Raw genomic sequence first — 16,910 nt, 5'->3', positions numbered from 1 at the left:
TACAGTTCCTGTTCTGTAATTTATGAATTTATTGAAGGGCTTTTGTTTGAAGTTTGTTTTAATAGTGGCTCTGTTAATAATGTGTTGTTTTGTACTTTGTGCATGGACCTTCTTTACAGCTGACATTTTAGATTCGGGCTCTATGGGTGTGCGGTCTAGCTCTGGACTGCTGCTCGGAGCATGTGCAAAGACCAATCTGACTTTTAAAGCAGGCCTGATATGCAACCTTGAGTTAGCATAAAATATTGCTGTTTTTGAAACTCTGGTAGAGTAATCGATTGGGCATTTTAAACTATTACTACGTTGCTGGGGAGCTTTTTTTAAATATATCTATTGCAGCAAGATTTTTACCTGGTTTAATTGATACTTTATGGTCTGTTTGGAAATATATACATTGATTGAGGTGATATAGTTAAAAGTTCTTTTTAAAAGTGATTCTCCCTTTAAAAATTTGTGATTTTTGCATGCTGACTTACTTTACAGCAGCTGTTTTGGGTTCTGGTTCTGCAGGCCAGGGATTGAACACCAGAGCTGCTACTCCTGAGCATACGTCAAGACCAGTCAGACCATAGAAGCAGGCCTGATGCAGGGCCATGCCTGAGACATGTTTGTCTAGGTCAGGGACCAGCATTCAGTTTCATCAGTTATTCCCTGCCTTTTTTAAAGTCACTGCAATTTGCAACCTTTCCCATCAATCATAGAATATTGCATGATTTAAAAAGACTAGAGACACGCTCTTCCTGTCCTCTCATCTCCAGCACGAAGTACACCGCTGAGAAGATTAATACGACATTTGTAATTTGCCTAAATGCCTGGTCATTAACAAACCGTGAAGGCGAGTTTATAAACTCATCATGTCTAATAATGTGTATATAGTACGTACTATTGAAACATGGTTAATAGATAGAAGTTTGCCAAAAATTGTGGATGTCATTCTACCTGGGTATAGGCTATTTAAACAAGATACGCTTAAAACCAAATGCAGTGGCGGTGAGGTAGCCATATTTAAACAGTCAGTTGGTACCTCTCACAGTCCTGTGCCTACAGTTACCATGTAGAGAAGTTACTTTTACATATCGCTTCGCCTTCCTAATACCTTATTGTTTTTAGTCACAGATGGGCTGCCAGACTGTACAGTAAATATTCCAGCGGTATACCTTGATCTAGTTTGTTCCTTCTGCTCGATGATAAGACTCCCAGGTTTTGGTAATCTTAACTACCTGGCAGTTGTTCCACCTGAGGGTAAAACTAAAGAATTTTCTCAATTACTAGACGTACATAGTCTCTCCAGCAGAGTCTACATTCCCACTCATAAAAAGGCCCTACCTGAGACCACATCTGCAACATCAATTATCTTATTGATAATCTACTTCTTGAATCTTGCTTTTCATCAGATCTTTGTATTGTTGAATTCGTAATAACATTTTGATAGACGAAATCTGAAACCAAAAAAAGAATGTATACTAATGTGAGATAGGAAATGAGTGGACATAAACATTCAAATGCACTTAAGTAATAATGCCCAGTGGAATCTAGTAGCATTGATAATAATTACACAGCTTATCTGAAATGAGTTTCACAAACTGGGAATATTGTTGCCTCGATTGTTACTTACCAGATGCTGCTTTGTTTACCCCAGATGTGAAACAAACAAATCAAACTACTTCAAGTGGAACATTAATGGAGACAAGCATGTGACGACACTCTAATATTATTATGGAAATCAGCGATGGCATAATTTAAGTAAAAATAAAAGAATTAACCAAGCAGGTCGACTACTCTACCAAAATCTCAACATTGGTGAATTCCCAGAAAAAACGCTTTCCAAATAATCAAGAATCTTGCACAATTACCAGAACCACTCAGGAAATAATTCTTTCTAAATTTTTGTGGCTTACATTAAATGACTTCTTTATAAACAAAATCCATTCATTAATAATAAAAATGAATCATGGCAATTGTCCAAATGCAAATACGGTACCTAGATCTACATCTACCACCCTTTCGGCCCACTCCCCCTTATCCGTGGAAGAGTTTGAAACAACTTAGGTTAAACTAAAATCAATATATCCTTCTGATCCGTGCCCTGTGAAGTTGCTTTCCATATTTCAGGCAACTCCATACAATATCTTTAAAAAATAAAAATTCTACCTAATGCATCACCAAACAGGAGAAATGTCAAAAATATTTAAAATTCACACTAGTTACATACGCTCTAAAGAAAACAAAAAATGGATTGGACCCCAAAATAATAAAAAAATGTTTGCCCGATCTTGTTTCTACCTCAGGCCATGCTACTGGAAAAGCATATTGTGAGAAAATGGGGTTCTGTTGCAGCCCCCCCCACACATTTTTGCCTGGCTTTTGATGCACCTTTGACTGTAGAGTACTGGGTCCCTACTGTCCAAGTTCCCAGTAGCAGTGTTCTTTCCCTAAAAACATGTCCACAATTATTCTGCCCCCTGTCCATAGTCCCTAGTAAGTGGTACCCTGGGTACCTAGGGCCTGGAGCCTGAAGAGTGTTCCCTGGGACCTGCTCACTAAGAGCATCCTACTGCCCCTGCGAGGATCAAAAGTGACCACGTCAACATGGCACACGGCCTGTGTGCCATGCCAGCTAGCACTGCCTAAGATATAGGTAAGTCACTCGAGGGCTCGAAAAATCCACTCACCCGCTTGCATTTGCGAGCCAGATTTGATTAGGGCGAGCTATTTTTAGGTCCTGCTCGCCCTTACTGGCGAGTAGGAAGACAGACTGGCTTTTGACCTCTCTAAAAGCAGAGCAAATGTGACAAGATAGCAAGATTTAAAAACATCTTTATTGCTCACAAAGTGAATGAGCAGTAAAAATGCCTTTAAATATTGTTGACTTGTAACATTTGCTCACAGAGGTCAAGTGCATTACAGTTAGGTCCAGTAGATTTTGGAAGTTCCTAGACCTTCAGGCCTAGTAACAATTTTTTACTTTTCGAGCCCTCACCCCTCTAGCAGGCCTAACCAACCCTAAGGCCGAGTGCACTATATCCCGGGTGTGTGCCTATCTGCATAGGCAGGTATGCCCCTACAGTATTGGGGTCTATTCCTAAATATTGCAAGTGCCAGGGAAGCCATAGAGGAGTACATCGGTTGGGAACTTGACCACTCGAGTTCCACAGCACAATGATGGCTTCACTGAATCCAGAAGTGTTTGAACTAAACAGCTCCTTGTAATAAACCCACACTGATGCCAGTGTGAGATTTATTAAAACATGTACTCATAGGGCACCTCGGAGGTGCCCCCTGAAAATCTACCGACCCTGGTGTGGGCACTGACTGGCTTTAGGCAGCCTGCCACACATAGACATGTTTCTGGACCTCTGGGTGGAGAGCCTTTGCTCTCTGGGACCAGAAACAATGCACATCCTGGGCAGAGGTGTCAAACCTCATCCCCAGGATAGGCTAGTGCTTGGAGGGGAAGCTTCAAAGGCCTGCTGCCTTTGTAATGCGACTCCCAGCCTCTGCTGCCCCCGGTTTAAACCCCCCCGTTGGGTGGGAAAACTTACATAGGCTGGGAGGTGTGCCCTCCTTTGCCAACTCCACCGCTTTGGTGGAGGAGGCGCGAAGTTAAGCACACTTTTCAAGAAGACTGAAGACGGTGACTGCCTTGGACCCAGCCCTACCAGCCTGTCTAGCTTCTGCGAATCTGTGACCAGTCTTGCAGCCAGAGACCTCCGAAACTGCTGGGAAGACTGCTGCCTTCTACCAAGACTCCAATCTCCTGTGGATGTGGACCTGTCCAAGAAGAAACAGGCTCCAAGGACCCCGGATCTGCAACGGACACCCACAGCCCGAGCCTGAGTGGCTCACATGTGCAGCGAAGTCTCCCCAGCGATCCTAACCCTGTGTCCAGCATTGGCTGACCTCTCCTGATCTCCACGGTAGCGCCTGCAGTGTGAATCCAAAGGCTCCCCCGACCTTGACCGGCTCCAATAAGAAGACTCTGACGTCGAAAGACACACCTGCACCCAAAGCCCCATGGCCTTGGTGAGCTGAATCGCCAGTGCCCCTTTGACCCCCTACATCTCTACTTACCTTGGCTGTTGTTGATCTCCCTCCTGCAATCTCCGGTGCCATGCCTGCAGCCTGCTTGCCAAAAGAAGAATTTCCACAGAAAAGAATTGGGTGCCGGACGCTGATTTTGCACCCTGCACCCGGCCACCCATATGCGGCTGATGATGTATGTTTGGTGCTGCTTTGTGCCCCCCACCCCTCCTATGCTGGTGCTAACCCCCAAAGCTTGGCCCCCAACCGATTTACCTACCTGCAAGCAATGTGGCTCCAGGCACCCCTAGTCTCCATTGAAAAGCATTGGGACGAAATCCGATTTTGAGCTCTGCACCCGGCTGCCCCCATGCCGCTGGTGGTGCAGTTTTGGTACTCACTTGACCCCTGGCCCTTGCTGACTTTTGGTTCTGAAGACTGGGATTGTAAGTGCATTACTTACCTGTTTAACCGTGATATTGTTTCCCCCCTAGTATAACATTGGACTGTGCTGAAAAGTTTCTAAGTGTCGATTTTTCAAAGTGAAAAGTATTTTTTATTAAAAACGTACTTGCCTTATTACAGAGCCAGCTTCCTACACATATAAATTAATTGAGCATGCATCCACAAGAGAAAACAGCTATCTTACAATAAGAGGCTAATAACATTGGGGAGAGGATGTGGCTTACGGCTACGCTGCCGACTTTGCAGCTGGGAAACCAATTTTAGAGCACCTGGGTCGACTCCACAACCTGTGATTCTGGGCAGATCACTTAATCTCCCTGTGCCTGCCAAAAAAAAAAAATGAATGTGTCCTTGTGTATCGTAACTGGTGCCCATGTAAAGCTCTCCAATACCTTTGGATCGAGTTCACGCTATATAAATCTGCTAAAAAATAATTAAAAAAATAATAAAGATGGCACTGACAATTTTTATACATTTTTCCCCAGCCCTCACCTCTGTAATGTCCTGTTCTAGTCTGCATTAGTATATTGTCTGAGTATTTTGCCTTACCTGGCCTTGCATAGATGCTTTTTATCAATTTACTTCACTTTCTGGGTGTGCATTCGTTCTCTCATAAAAACACACCAAACATTGAAAGGAGAATTATAACCCCTGTGCAAGACTCCTTGGCATATTAGGACTGTAGGAAGATGCGACTTCCACACTGGTGTCTTAAATTGATTGACCTTACCTAATAGATACATACATTTTCTTGGCTTGCTTTGAGGGTGGCATTAGTCCACGCTTTTCTTCGTCTTGGAGTTATCCATGCATAATTTTGATGTTTGAGCTCCTTCCCTATATACCGCTTTGTCACTGGAGATTTTTTTTATTGGTAGCAACTGGTTGCCCAGGAGGATTTCTGTTGTTTCTTCTTTTTACCTTTTCAAGTAGCACCTTTTGGGTTTTGTCAGCAAGTGTGTGAAAGAAAATAAATGTCCGATACCAGGAACACTGTGACCCGGGAGCTTCTGGATGCCGGCGCGCACTTCGCGTCTACCGCTTTCGACTACGTCTTCCATTTTACTATTTGGGGACTTCCTACTCTTAACTCTTAATGAAAAGGACATGACTCAAGACAATTGACAGTGGGTTTACTTTTATACTCGGGCATCCCTACGGTCACCAAGAAATTCTTCGCATCATTCCTGTCCGATACAACCTAATCGGAGGTGACTTTCGCTACAGTTTTGTCTTCATTTACTTTGGTCAAGGGCCCCACCGGGTCGGAAGTATCACCGGTTGAGTGACCTCCCTGACGTATACAGTAGCGCTCAAGCCCTGAAGATTCGCAAGAGCGATGAAACACGTGTCGGCTGGCTGCTGTTTCTCTGTCATGATAATAAAGAACTGAGGATTTCAGTCTACACAGGACTCCTTTGTCTCTCTGCCACCTTACCCTTTGTGATTTTGTACCTATCCAATGATATGACTATTATATGTACTTTCTATGTGTGTGCATAGGGTATCTGTTCAAATAGTTTGGATCTCGCCAGTGTTCTGGTTAGACCTTTGAGTGGTTTCATTGGTTTTCCATTCACCCAGTTGCACCATTTCTCTATGATTGCTATTTTGCACACCCATGCGCGTTTGATTTCTAGCAGTGCGCCCAATTTCTACTGACATAAAAACCTTTCCCTGCTTCTAGCAGAAAATAAATGTGTTTGAACAATAATCACTCCCTATTTCAGAGCAGAGCAGAATCATTGATGGTGCTGTTACTGGGGTTAAAAGAAGGGGAACTACATTTAGTGCTATTGTATTTGATCAAGATGTATGTCCTATCACAGGCATATGATCCGTTCACTGACTACACCAGGATGATATAGGAGCAGTGGTGATGTGCACTCTGTATGGTAATTGTGGATCTTTTCAGGGACTCCTTGTGTTCAGAAGATCAATGGTGTCACAGTACTGTTTAAAATGGAGGCTGATGCACACGCCTTCAAAAGGCTGATTCAAACACCTTCTAAAGGCTGATTTGATCAGTAGTTTGTTAATAACACCTTTTCAGTTTATTTCACTCCGTGGCCCACGCCGCTGTATCATGACATGGAAAGGTGACTTGATCACATGTTTAGGAAACAGCATTCATCTTGCTTGCTGCCAAGACACATTTCATAGATGACATTTTCACCCAAGTGTGTGGCTTTCTGAAGGCAGTATTACATGTCGGAAGATTGCTGGCATCCCCAACATGCACTGCAGCTTGCTGCTATTTCTGACTTGGGCCTGATCAGTTGCTCATTGTCACCTCTGTCTGTGGAATCTTTGCTGTGACCTCTGATACCACACATCAATTTTTTCTTCTTCTAAAAATACTACATTGCGCAGTCCTCAGACATTTGGGCTTCGGCCCCAAGTTCAGAGCCTGGGTAGGGCTGTTGTATACGCGCCCAATCGCGCACGTGGTGGCGAACGGTCACATCTCAAGAGATTTCCAGCTGGGGAGGGGCACGCGCCAGGGGTGTCCCCTGTCTCCATTGCTATTTGCACTGGCTCTTGAACCGCTGGCGGCCTGGTTCCGGTGGGACCCCATGATTCGGGGCCTTCATTGGACGGAAACCTGGGAGGACCGTATCTCCCTTTATGCAGACGATGTGCTGCTGTTTATGACTTCGCCAAGACGCTCCATATTGTCACTGCTAAACATCTGTGAAATTTTTGGCCGGGCGTCCGGATATACTATCAACTGGTCTACGTCCGAATTGTTCATTCTGAAGGGCCCAGCCCCATTGTTACCGGAGGACTGTCCGCTTGGGGTCAAGGACAAATTCCTTCAAATACCTGGGCATCTGGGTGACACCTGAGCCAGAAACCTTCTTCTCCAAGAACTTAGCCCCTATAATTGACAGATTTAGGCGAGACGTGCTTCATTGGCGAGATCTGCCCTTAACCCTCTTGGGCAAAGCAGCCCTATTTAAAATGATCACCGTCCCCCGATTCCTCCATGTGCTAGAGAATGCCCCGTTTCAGGTCCCCACTAAATACTTTAAGAATATGGATGCAATGGTCTCAGGCCTTCTGTGGGCTAACAAACCTGCGCATATATCTAAGGTTAAACTGATCCTTAGCTGGTATGACGGCGGGATAGCCCTCTCGGATGTGCAGCTTTACTATTGGGCAGCTCATTTGAAAATCATCAATCAGTGGCTGCATACTCCCCACACGGAGCCGGCCTTTCAGGCGGATAGGTACGAGTTAGGTGAAGCGGGGGTCCTGGCTGCAATCTATGATAAAAAACGCTCCTGCTCGCTTATTGGACCAACGGCACATACTGCCAGTATATGGTATGCGGTGCAGACCCGGCTGAAATGCTCTGATCTTATTACCCAAATGACCCCCCTGTGGTCGGCGCATCGCCTAGGCACACTCCGCAACAGCAGAGGATTCGGGGCATGGGATCTCATTGGGATATCCTCAGTGCGGGACTTATGGAAGAAAGGTGGAGTCATACCCTTTGCGCCGCTGCAGGCCCAATACGATATGGCACCAGCTAAGAGATTTCGGTACATGCAGATCAAGCATGCCCTGGAGTCGGTGATCCCCCAGGGAAAGGAACTACCTGAGGCCACCCCCCCGGAGGACAGGTCAAGTCAAGTCAAGTCAAAAGATTTGTATAGCGCGCTACATACCCGGAGGGTCTCAAGGCGCTTGAAGAAGGGTGGGGAGTTACTTGTCGAATATCCATGTTTTGAGTTGCTTTCTGAATGTTGGGTGGTTCTGAGTAAGGCGAAGGTGAGTGGGAAGTGAGTTCCAAGTTTTAGCTGCTAGGTAGGAAAAGGATCTACCTCCCATGGTGGTTTTGTTGATGCGAGGTACAGTGGCAAGGGCTTGGTTGGAGGATCGTAGCTGGCGGGAGGGGGTGTAGAAGGATAGTCGTGTGTTGAGGCATTCGGGTCCGATTTTGTAGAGTGCTTTGTGTGCGTGGGTTAGGAGCCGGAAAGTGATTCTCTTATTGACGGGGAGCCAGTGGAGGTTTTTCAGGTGATCAGAGATGTGTTCATTACGCGGGATGTCTAATATGAGCCTGGCTGAGGCGTTCTGGATGCGTTGTAGTTTTTTCTGGAGTTTTGCGGTGGTGCCGGCGTAGAGGGTGTTTCCGTAGTCCAGTCGGCTCGTGACCAGGGCGTGGGTGACTGTTTTTCTAGTTTCGGTAGGGATCTAGCGAAATGTTTTTTTGAGCATGCGAAGAATGTTGAAGCAAGATGAGGAGACGGCGTTGACTTGTCTGTTCATCGAGAGTGAGGAATCCAGGATGACGCCCAGGTTCCGTGCGTGGTCCGTCGGGATGGGTGCTTTTCCAAGGGCCTCTGGCCACCAGGAGTCGTCCCAGGCAGAGGGGGAGGTACCTAAGATGAGGACTTCTGTTTTGTCCGAGTTCAGTTTCAGACGGCTGTGCTTCATCCATTCGGCTACTTCTTTCATTCCTTCGTGTAGGTTGGTTTTGGCTGTGTTAGGGTCTCTGGTGAGTGATAGGATCAGTTGAGTGTCGTCGGCGTAGGAGATGATGTTGAGGTGATGTTGACGTGCGATGGTCGCGAGGGGGCTCATGTAAACGTTGAAGAGGGTGGGACTGAGAGAGGACCCTTGAGGTACGCCGCAGATGACTTCAGTAGCCTCTGACTTGAATGGTGGAAGGCGGACTCTCTGGGTTCTTCCGGTGAGGAACGAGGTGATCCATTCCAGTGCTTTTCCTTGGATTCCGACGTTTCGGAGGCGCTGTAAAAGGGTGCTATGACAGACTGTGTCGAAGGCTGCGGAGAGGTCGAGGAGGATGAGGGCGACTGTGTCTCCATTGTCCAGTAGAGTCCGAATGTCGTCTGTTGCAGCGATGAGGGCGGTTTCGGTGCTGTGCTTGGCTCGGAAGCCGGATTGTGAGGAGTCGAGGGATTTGTTGGTTTCGAGGAATGCGGCGAGTTGGTTGTTGACAGCTTTCTCGATGACTTTGGCCGGGAATGGAAGGAGTGAGATAGGGCGATAGTTTTTGAGTTCGGTGGGGTCAGCTGTGGGTTTCTTCAGGAGGGCGCTGAGTTCGGCATGTTTCCAACTTTCCGGGAAGGTTGCGGAGTTGAGGGAGCAGTTGATGACGTCTCGGAGGTGCGGTGCAATAATGGAGTCTGCTTTGTTAAAGATGTAATGAGGGCAAGGGTCTGTGGGGGATCCTGAGTGGATAGAGTTCATCAGACGGATGGTGTCCTCAGTAGAGATTGGCTTCCAGTCATTGAGGATGTTCAGGGGGGGAGGGGGTCCTGCAGGGGAATGGGTGTGTTGATCTCCGGGTTGGTTGTCGAAGCTGTTGTGGATGTCTGCAATTTTGTTGTAGAAGAATGAGGCTAGGGAGTCGCAGAGGGCTTGAGAGGGGGTGATGTCGTTGGAGTTGGCTGATGGGTTGGTAAATTCCTTGACGATGTTGAATAATTCCTTGCTGTTGTGGGTGTTGTTATCTAGACGGTCCTTGAAGGCTGCTTTCTTGGCATTTCGGATTAGTTGGTGGTGTATGCGGGTGGCGTTTTTGAAGGCGTCCTTGGTGCTGGTGGTTGGGTCTTTTTTCCAGGCCTTCTCGAGGGAGCGACAGAATTTCTTGGATTTCTTGAGGTCATCGTTGAACCAGGAGGTCTTCTTGCTGCCTAGTTTGATTTGTCGTTTTTTCAGTGGTGCTAGGGTGTCGGCGCTGTTGGATAGCCATTGGGTGAGGTTGGTGGCTGCTTGGTCGGAGTTGGAGGATTGGGCGGGGGGCTTTTGAAGAAGCGATGATGAGATCTGGTCGATGGTGATTTTGTTCCAGTTTCTTTGTAATGTGGGTCGGGGGTGGTTGTTGGATGTAGGCTTGTTGTAGGTGAAGTGAACGCAGCTGTGGTCAGTCCAAAGGAGAGCTGTGGTGTGGCTGAAGGAAACATGCTTGCTGGAGGTGAAGATGGGGTCGAGTGTGTGACCTGCGATGTGGGTGGGGGTAGTGACAAGTTGTTTAAGTCCGAGGTTTGCGAGGTTGTCCAAAAGGGTGGTGGTGTTGCGGTCGTTGTTCTTTTCAAGGTGAAAGTTGAGGTCTCCCAAAAGGATGTAGTCCTCGGAGGGGAGCGCGTGTGGAGTGATGAAGTCCGTGATGTCTTCACTAAATTGTGCGCGGGGTCCTGGTGGCCTGTAAAGGAGGGTGCCTCTGAGTGTGGTCTTGGGGTCGATGTGGATCTGGAAGTGAAGGTGTTCAGAGTTGGCGAGATTGACGTCTGAGCTGGTTGAGATGCGGATGGATTTCTTATGGACGATAGCGATGCCTCCTCCTGTGTGGCCGGTGCGGTCCTTGCGAGTGATCTTATAGCCTTCCGGGATGGCAATGGTGATGTCTGGGGCTGAAGAGGTATTCATCCATGTTTCTGTTAGGAAGGCGACGTCCGGAGAGATGGTGTCGAGTAGATTCCAGAGGTCAATGGCGTGTCTGTGGACCGAGCGGGTGTTGAGCAGGATGCATTGTAGGTGGTTGGGATCGGATATCTGTTGTGTGTTCGTGGATGAGGAGTTGTTCTTGGTGCCGTCGAACTTGCAGGAGTAGCAGGAAAAGGGTCCGTGGGTGTGTCCAGGGGCGGCTTGGACGCAGTTGGGGGAGCGGCCGGGGTTAAGGGCTAGGAGGGTGGTGGCATCGTAAGTAATGCGGGAGGGGTGGGCATTACGAGGACCAGGGGCTCTGGCGCTAGGCGCGGTCCAGGCGCGGACGGGCGTAGACGGGCTTACCTTTGGCGCGCCTTCGGCGCGGCCGTAGCGCGTGGACGCTGCGCGTGGGGGCATTGGCCATAAATGGATGGTGGAGGGGGGCGGAGGGTGGGAGGGGCAGCAGCTGGGAGGCGGTAGCAGGGAGGAGGGGCGGGCCAGGGAGCGAGTAAACAAGATGGAGGGTCAAAGGGAGACTAAGGCAGGGGCAGCAGATGCACCACGGCACCGGGGGCACAAATCAGTTTCCAGCGTTAAGTAAAATTAATTAAATAAATCCCAGCGCAACTGTAAATAAATAATTAAATCCCAGCGCGACTCGAAATAAATAATTAAATCTCAGCGCGAGTCGAAATAAATAATTAATGCACAGCGCGAGTCAAGTTAAATAGATATACAACAGCGCGAGGTGATTTAAATAAATTGAATCAGTTCCAAATCTGCAGTCTCGGTCTCACCAGCAAGCCAGAGCGTGAGCAGGAGCTGGGATCAGGGAGCGTGGGGGAGCGACCGTGCTGGATCAGGTCCAGGTAGTCACAGCGCGTCAGAGGAGGTAGGGAGCCCTCTATTCGTGGGTGGGAGGGGCAGCAGCTGGGAGGCGGTAGCAGGGAGGAGGGGCGGGCCAGGGAGCGAGTAAACAAGATGGAGGGTCAAAGGGAGACTAAGGCAGGGGCAGCAGATGCACCACGGCACCGGGGGCACAAATCAGTTTCCAGCGTTAAGTAAAATTAATTAAATAAATCCCAGCGCAACTGTAAATAAATAATTAAATCCCAGCGCGACTCGAAATAAATAATTAAATCTCAGCGCGAGTCGAAATAAATAATTAATGCACAGCGCGAGTCAAGTTAAATAGATATACAACAGCGCGAGGTGATTTAAATAAATTGAATCAGTTCCAAATCTGCAGTCTCGGTCTCACCAGCAAGCCAGAGCGTGAGCAGGAGCTGGGATCAGGGAGCGTGGGGGGAGCGACCGTGCTGGATCAGGTCCAGGCTGCTCACAGAACACATGCTTAAGAAAGCGACATTGTTTACCTACCGTAAACTGGTTAACAATACTCCAGACCCCACACTCAAATTGAAACTCAAATGGTCGACTGACGTTGGGGACTTCGATGAGGCGGACTGGCAGACTACACTGTCCTCCCCACGAGAAGCTGTCATACCCTCCAGACTCAGACTAGTGCAACTAAAGCTGCTGCATCGTATATACTACACGAGAGATACACTGTACACAATAGGGCGAGCGACGCACCACTTCTGTCTGCGGGGATGCGGTGAGGTGGGAACGTTTTATCACACCATATGGCAATGCCCCAAGATTGCAGGGTACTGGATTAGAATTATGAGAACTATCTCACAGGTAGTTGAGGTGACACTCCCCCCAGAGCCCAGATGTTGTCTTTTGAACCTATGGGAACCAAATGACCTTTCACACCCCACCCAGGACTGGGCGACGCTGAGTATGATGTACGCCAAATGCAATATAGCAAGATGCTTGGGCGCAGAGGGAATGCCAATATTGAGGGATTGGTGTACAGACCTAGACGCAGCAATGATGGCGGAAAGGATGGTATATTTACACAGGGGATGCCCCAGGAAATGGGAGAGGATATGGGGGGCATGGAACAAATTTAGAGGTAACTTGTGCGAGCCACCTACAATAGAAGCGGACAGTGGTTTGGAGGATTAAGGGATGGGAGGGAAGGTGATGAATACTGTACTACTTGTATTGTACATCAGACTGCTGGTTGTGCACTGTGTTATAATGTCAATTTGGTATATTAATCAATTTTTACATCCATGATCTGTATCACGCGATTGCCGAATGTCCTGTGTTGTTATCAATAAAAACTTTAATAAAAAAAAAGAAAAAAAATACTACATTGAAGGTAACCTTTATACTCCTCAGCCCGTGGGTAGGACCTTGGAACATCAGGGGGTTATTCGCCCTGACACCTCATCATGCCACGATTCTGTTAAAAAAACACCTTCTAAATTTTTACTCTGTACTATTAATTCCCCAGCAGCATTTCAATCAATCTGTCCAGTTTGTGAGTACTCAAATTTTGTATATTTTATTAGTGGCTGCAGTTAAATTAGAGTACTTCGAAGCAATAGAAAAATAGCTCTACTGCATAAGAAAAGAGGGTTAGTTACCCTCATTGATAACTTTGCCCACAATATATTAAAAAACGGATCTATTTTATGAGACTGTTTGTTCTAGTACACAGTTTCTGATCCTGTCTTACATGGCAGTCAGTTCTCAGGCATTCACCCACCTGGTGTGACCTACAGAGTACTAGTGGCTGAGTATAGTCTTGTTATAATAGCAGTAAATTGCCAACTAAAACTGTGTCCTCAACAAACACTTGTTCATTGGAGAAGAAGTCCTAAAGCATATGGATTACAGAAATTCACAGATTGACTGGTTGAAAATGGCTGATCATGAAACAGCCAAATCCATCCTCCAACCAAAATTAGCCGTTCATATACACCTTACCTGAGTTTGTCATTTCTGGATAATACAATCCTCCAACCAAAATCAGCAGCTCATATACACCTACCTGAGTTTGTAATTTTTGGATAATACAGTCCAACCAAAATCAGCAGCTCCTATACATCTGCCTGAGTTTTGGATATCTAGATAATACAATCCCCTAACTGAAATCAGCAGCTCCTATACATCTTGCTGGGTTTGTAATTTCTAGATAATACAATTTTACCAAAATCAGCAGCTCATATACACATACCTGGGTTTGTAATTTCTAGATAATGCAATGCAATCCAACCAAAATCAGCAGCTCATATACACCTACCTGAGTTTTTATTTTCTAGATAATACAATACAACCAAAATCAGCAGCTCATATACACCTACCTGAGTTTGTAATTTTTGGATAATACAGTCCAACCAAAATCAGCAGCTCCTATACATCTGCCTGAGTTTTGGATATCTAGATAATACAATCCCCTAACTGAAATCAGCAGCTCCTATACATCTTGCTGAGTTTGTAATTTCTAGATAATACAATTTTACCAAAATCAGCAGCTCATATACACATACCTGACTTTGTCATTTCTAGATAATACAATACAATCCAACCAAAATCAGCAGCTCATATACACCTACCTGAGTTTGTAATTTCTAGATAATACAATACAATCCAACCAAAATCAGCTGCTCACATACACCTACCTGAGTTTGTAATAAATGTGTGCGTATAGTCACCTACGCGGATGACACGCAGCTTGTGGTCTCGTTAGACCACGCAGATGGATCATCCGACACCTTAGGCCCCTGTCTAGAGGCTGTTGCCAGATGGATGCAAGCCTCCTGTTTGAAGCTTAACGGGGAGAAGACAGACATCATTCTACTCGGAAATCCCTCCCCGTCTGCTCTTGCACCCGTCTGCCACCATGTCTTGGCGCTCCTCCTGCCCCCAAGTCCCAGATAAAGAGCCTCGGGATCTGGCTTGACACCGCCCTTGATTTCTCGGTCCAGGCTACTAAGACTGCCGCCACTTGCTTTGGACTAATGAGGATGCTCCGGCGGGTGCTCCCTTTGCTCCCTTTCCAGGCGAGGAGGACCATGGTCCAGGCCCTGATTCTCTCTCGCCTGGATTATGGGAATGCTCTCTACCTAGGAGCACCGGCTTCGGTACTGCAGAGGCTTCAGGTCACACAAAACAGTGCGGCCCGCCTACTGTTCAATCTCTCCCGTCGGCAGTCGGCGAGGAAGGCTCTGAAAGACCTCCACTGGCTCCCAATGGCTGCCAGAGTGCAGTTTAAAGCTTTGTGCATTATGCACAAATCCTTTCACCGTGTAGGCCCAGCGATTCTGCACCCTTTGGTCACGCCTTATGTCCCAGCACGCCCCCTTCGGTCTGGTACCTTGCAGCTGGCCACCTCCTCTAAAATTAACAAAGCCCGTTGGGGTGGCCGCTCTTTTTCCCATTCGGCGACCAGACTTTGGAATGCCCTCCCCTTTGCCATCCGAGGAAATAGCAACCTCCTCTCATTCAGAAAGGCCTTGAAAACGCATTTGTTTGCTAAATCCTGCTGATCTGCCCCGAGCCTGCGCTAAACCATTTTATCTTCAAGCGCTGCGAGGCCCTAGGGCAGTTATGCGCTATACAAATGCAATTTTTCATTTCATTTCATTTCATTTCATTTCTATATAATACAATCCCGTCACTGAAATCAGCAGCTCTTATACAGCTGCCTGAGTTTGTAATTTCTAGATAATAAAATCCTCCACTCAAAATCAGCAGCTCATATCCACCAACCTGAGTTTGTAATTTCTAGTTAATTGTCATGTTTTTCTTTACTGACCTGTACATCTGATGCCTTTTTACAGAAACCTAACCAGAATAATACACAGTTCCTATTGCTCCTTCCAGTTTACCAAACTTTAACCATGCACTCTTGGTTGGAATATCTAAAACCTTTGTCAATATCTCCTAACCTAAACCAGTCCGCTGGATCTATGCTGCTCGATTAGCTAAATCAGCCCCAAGAAGAACAAAGCGAATGACCACATTTTAGAACATCAGATTGATACTACAGGTTCTGCGGCTATCCCATCTAGACAGAGGATATGCAACTCTAGCTGGCCTCGCAGGATCATCTCAGCCCTCGAAAAATTGGACGACATATGGTGACTCGTGGTGGCTTTATCAAAAAATATTTCTCCATATCTGATCAGCCTGCACAGGTTTATTTTAGAAGCTATAGTTCTAGTCAGAATGAGTATAGCAGACCTCGAAAGATCATTCAAATGTTCCTCAACTTGCAGGTCGAGTGACTTAAATAATCTGCTCTTGATGTTTAAAGTGGTTTGAAATATGTGATCCTGAGCAAATATTTAATTCATTGAGCCACCATTTATTTCTTTATCACAGATCAACATGTCTGCTGTACAAAAACACTTATGTTTGATTTAATAGACTAAACGTTTGCTCCATATATAATACAAATCTAGCCACATATAGGATACCAATAACCACTAGCTTTCCTCTTTGTTCATTAACCACATTGTCATCAGGGCGGGGTCATGAATACTTCTCAAATCATGTTTAAAAACCATCACTTATAATAAATAAATTCCTGACTCATGAATTGGTTGCACACTTATTTGCAGTCACCAGGTTTTCCATTGAAATTGCCAACACATTTCCCATGAAGTGGGTTTTACTGATAAAACTATGTAGTGTATAATGTTTGGAAATTGAGTTTTATGCAAATATTTGTCATTCGCACATTACCAAGTCAAGTTTTCTGATTTGTTTTGCTCCTCTTTAAATCTTTGTTTACCTCACACTTCGGAATTACAAAATAAATGTTCCTTCGTAATTACTGTTATATTTTAAAATACTTGTACTATTTATTTACAAGCTGTTTAAATGTTGTGTGTTAGAAAACAAAATCTGATATGTTACATCCTTTAAAACCTAAAAGCTCTATCTGTAATACAAGAAAGAAAACTAAACCCCCTTTTAAGATAAGAAATTATTAGTAAAAAGACAAACTGAGATTTGACATCTGTCCTTGAACAGGCACCAAATGTGTCGAGATAAAAACTAGATTTAAAGGCGTCTTTGCTCATTTACTTTCTGAATTACCAGAACACCTGTTCCTTCCAACTTAAGTTCATTTGTCAGAATGGAGTGGTAGGTGTTAA

General features: G+C 46.0%; 1 protein-coding gene across 11 annotated transcripts in view; it reads left to right on the top strand.

Moving 5' to 3' along the window:
* The window catches only part of EP400 (E1A binding protein p400), a 522,955-nt gene that overhangs the window by 87,385 nt on the left and 418,660 nt on the right, over nucleotides 1-16,910 (top strand). The gene's annotated exons all lie outside the window — the stretch shown is intronic.

Source organism: Lissotriton helveticus, chromosome 11, assembly GCF_964261635.1.
Source record: "Lissotriton helveticus chromosome 11, aLisHel1.1, whole genome shotgun sequence".
Taxonomy (NCBI): domain Eukaryota; kingdom Metazoa; phylum Chordata; class Amphibia; order Caudata; family Salamandridae; genus Lissotriton; species Lissotriton helveticus.
Note: the sequence above shows the minus strand (reverse complement) of the source record. Positions and strands in the feature narration are given on the sequence as shown.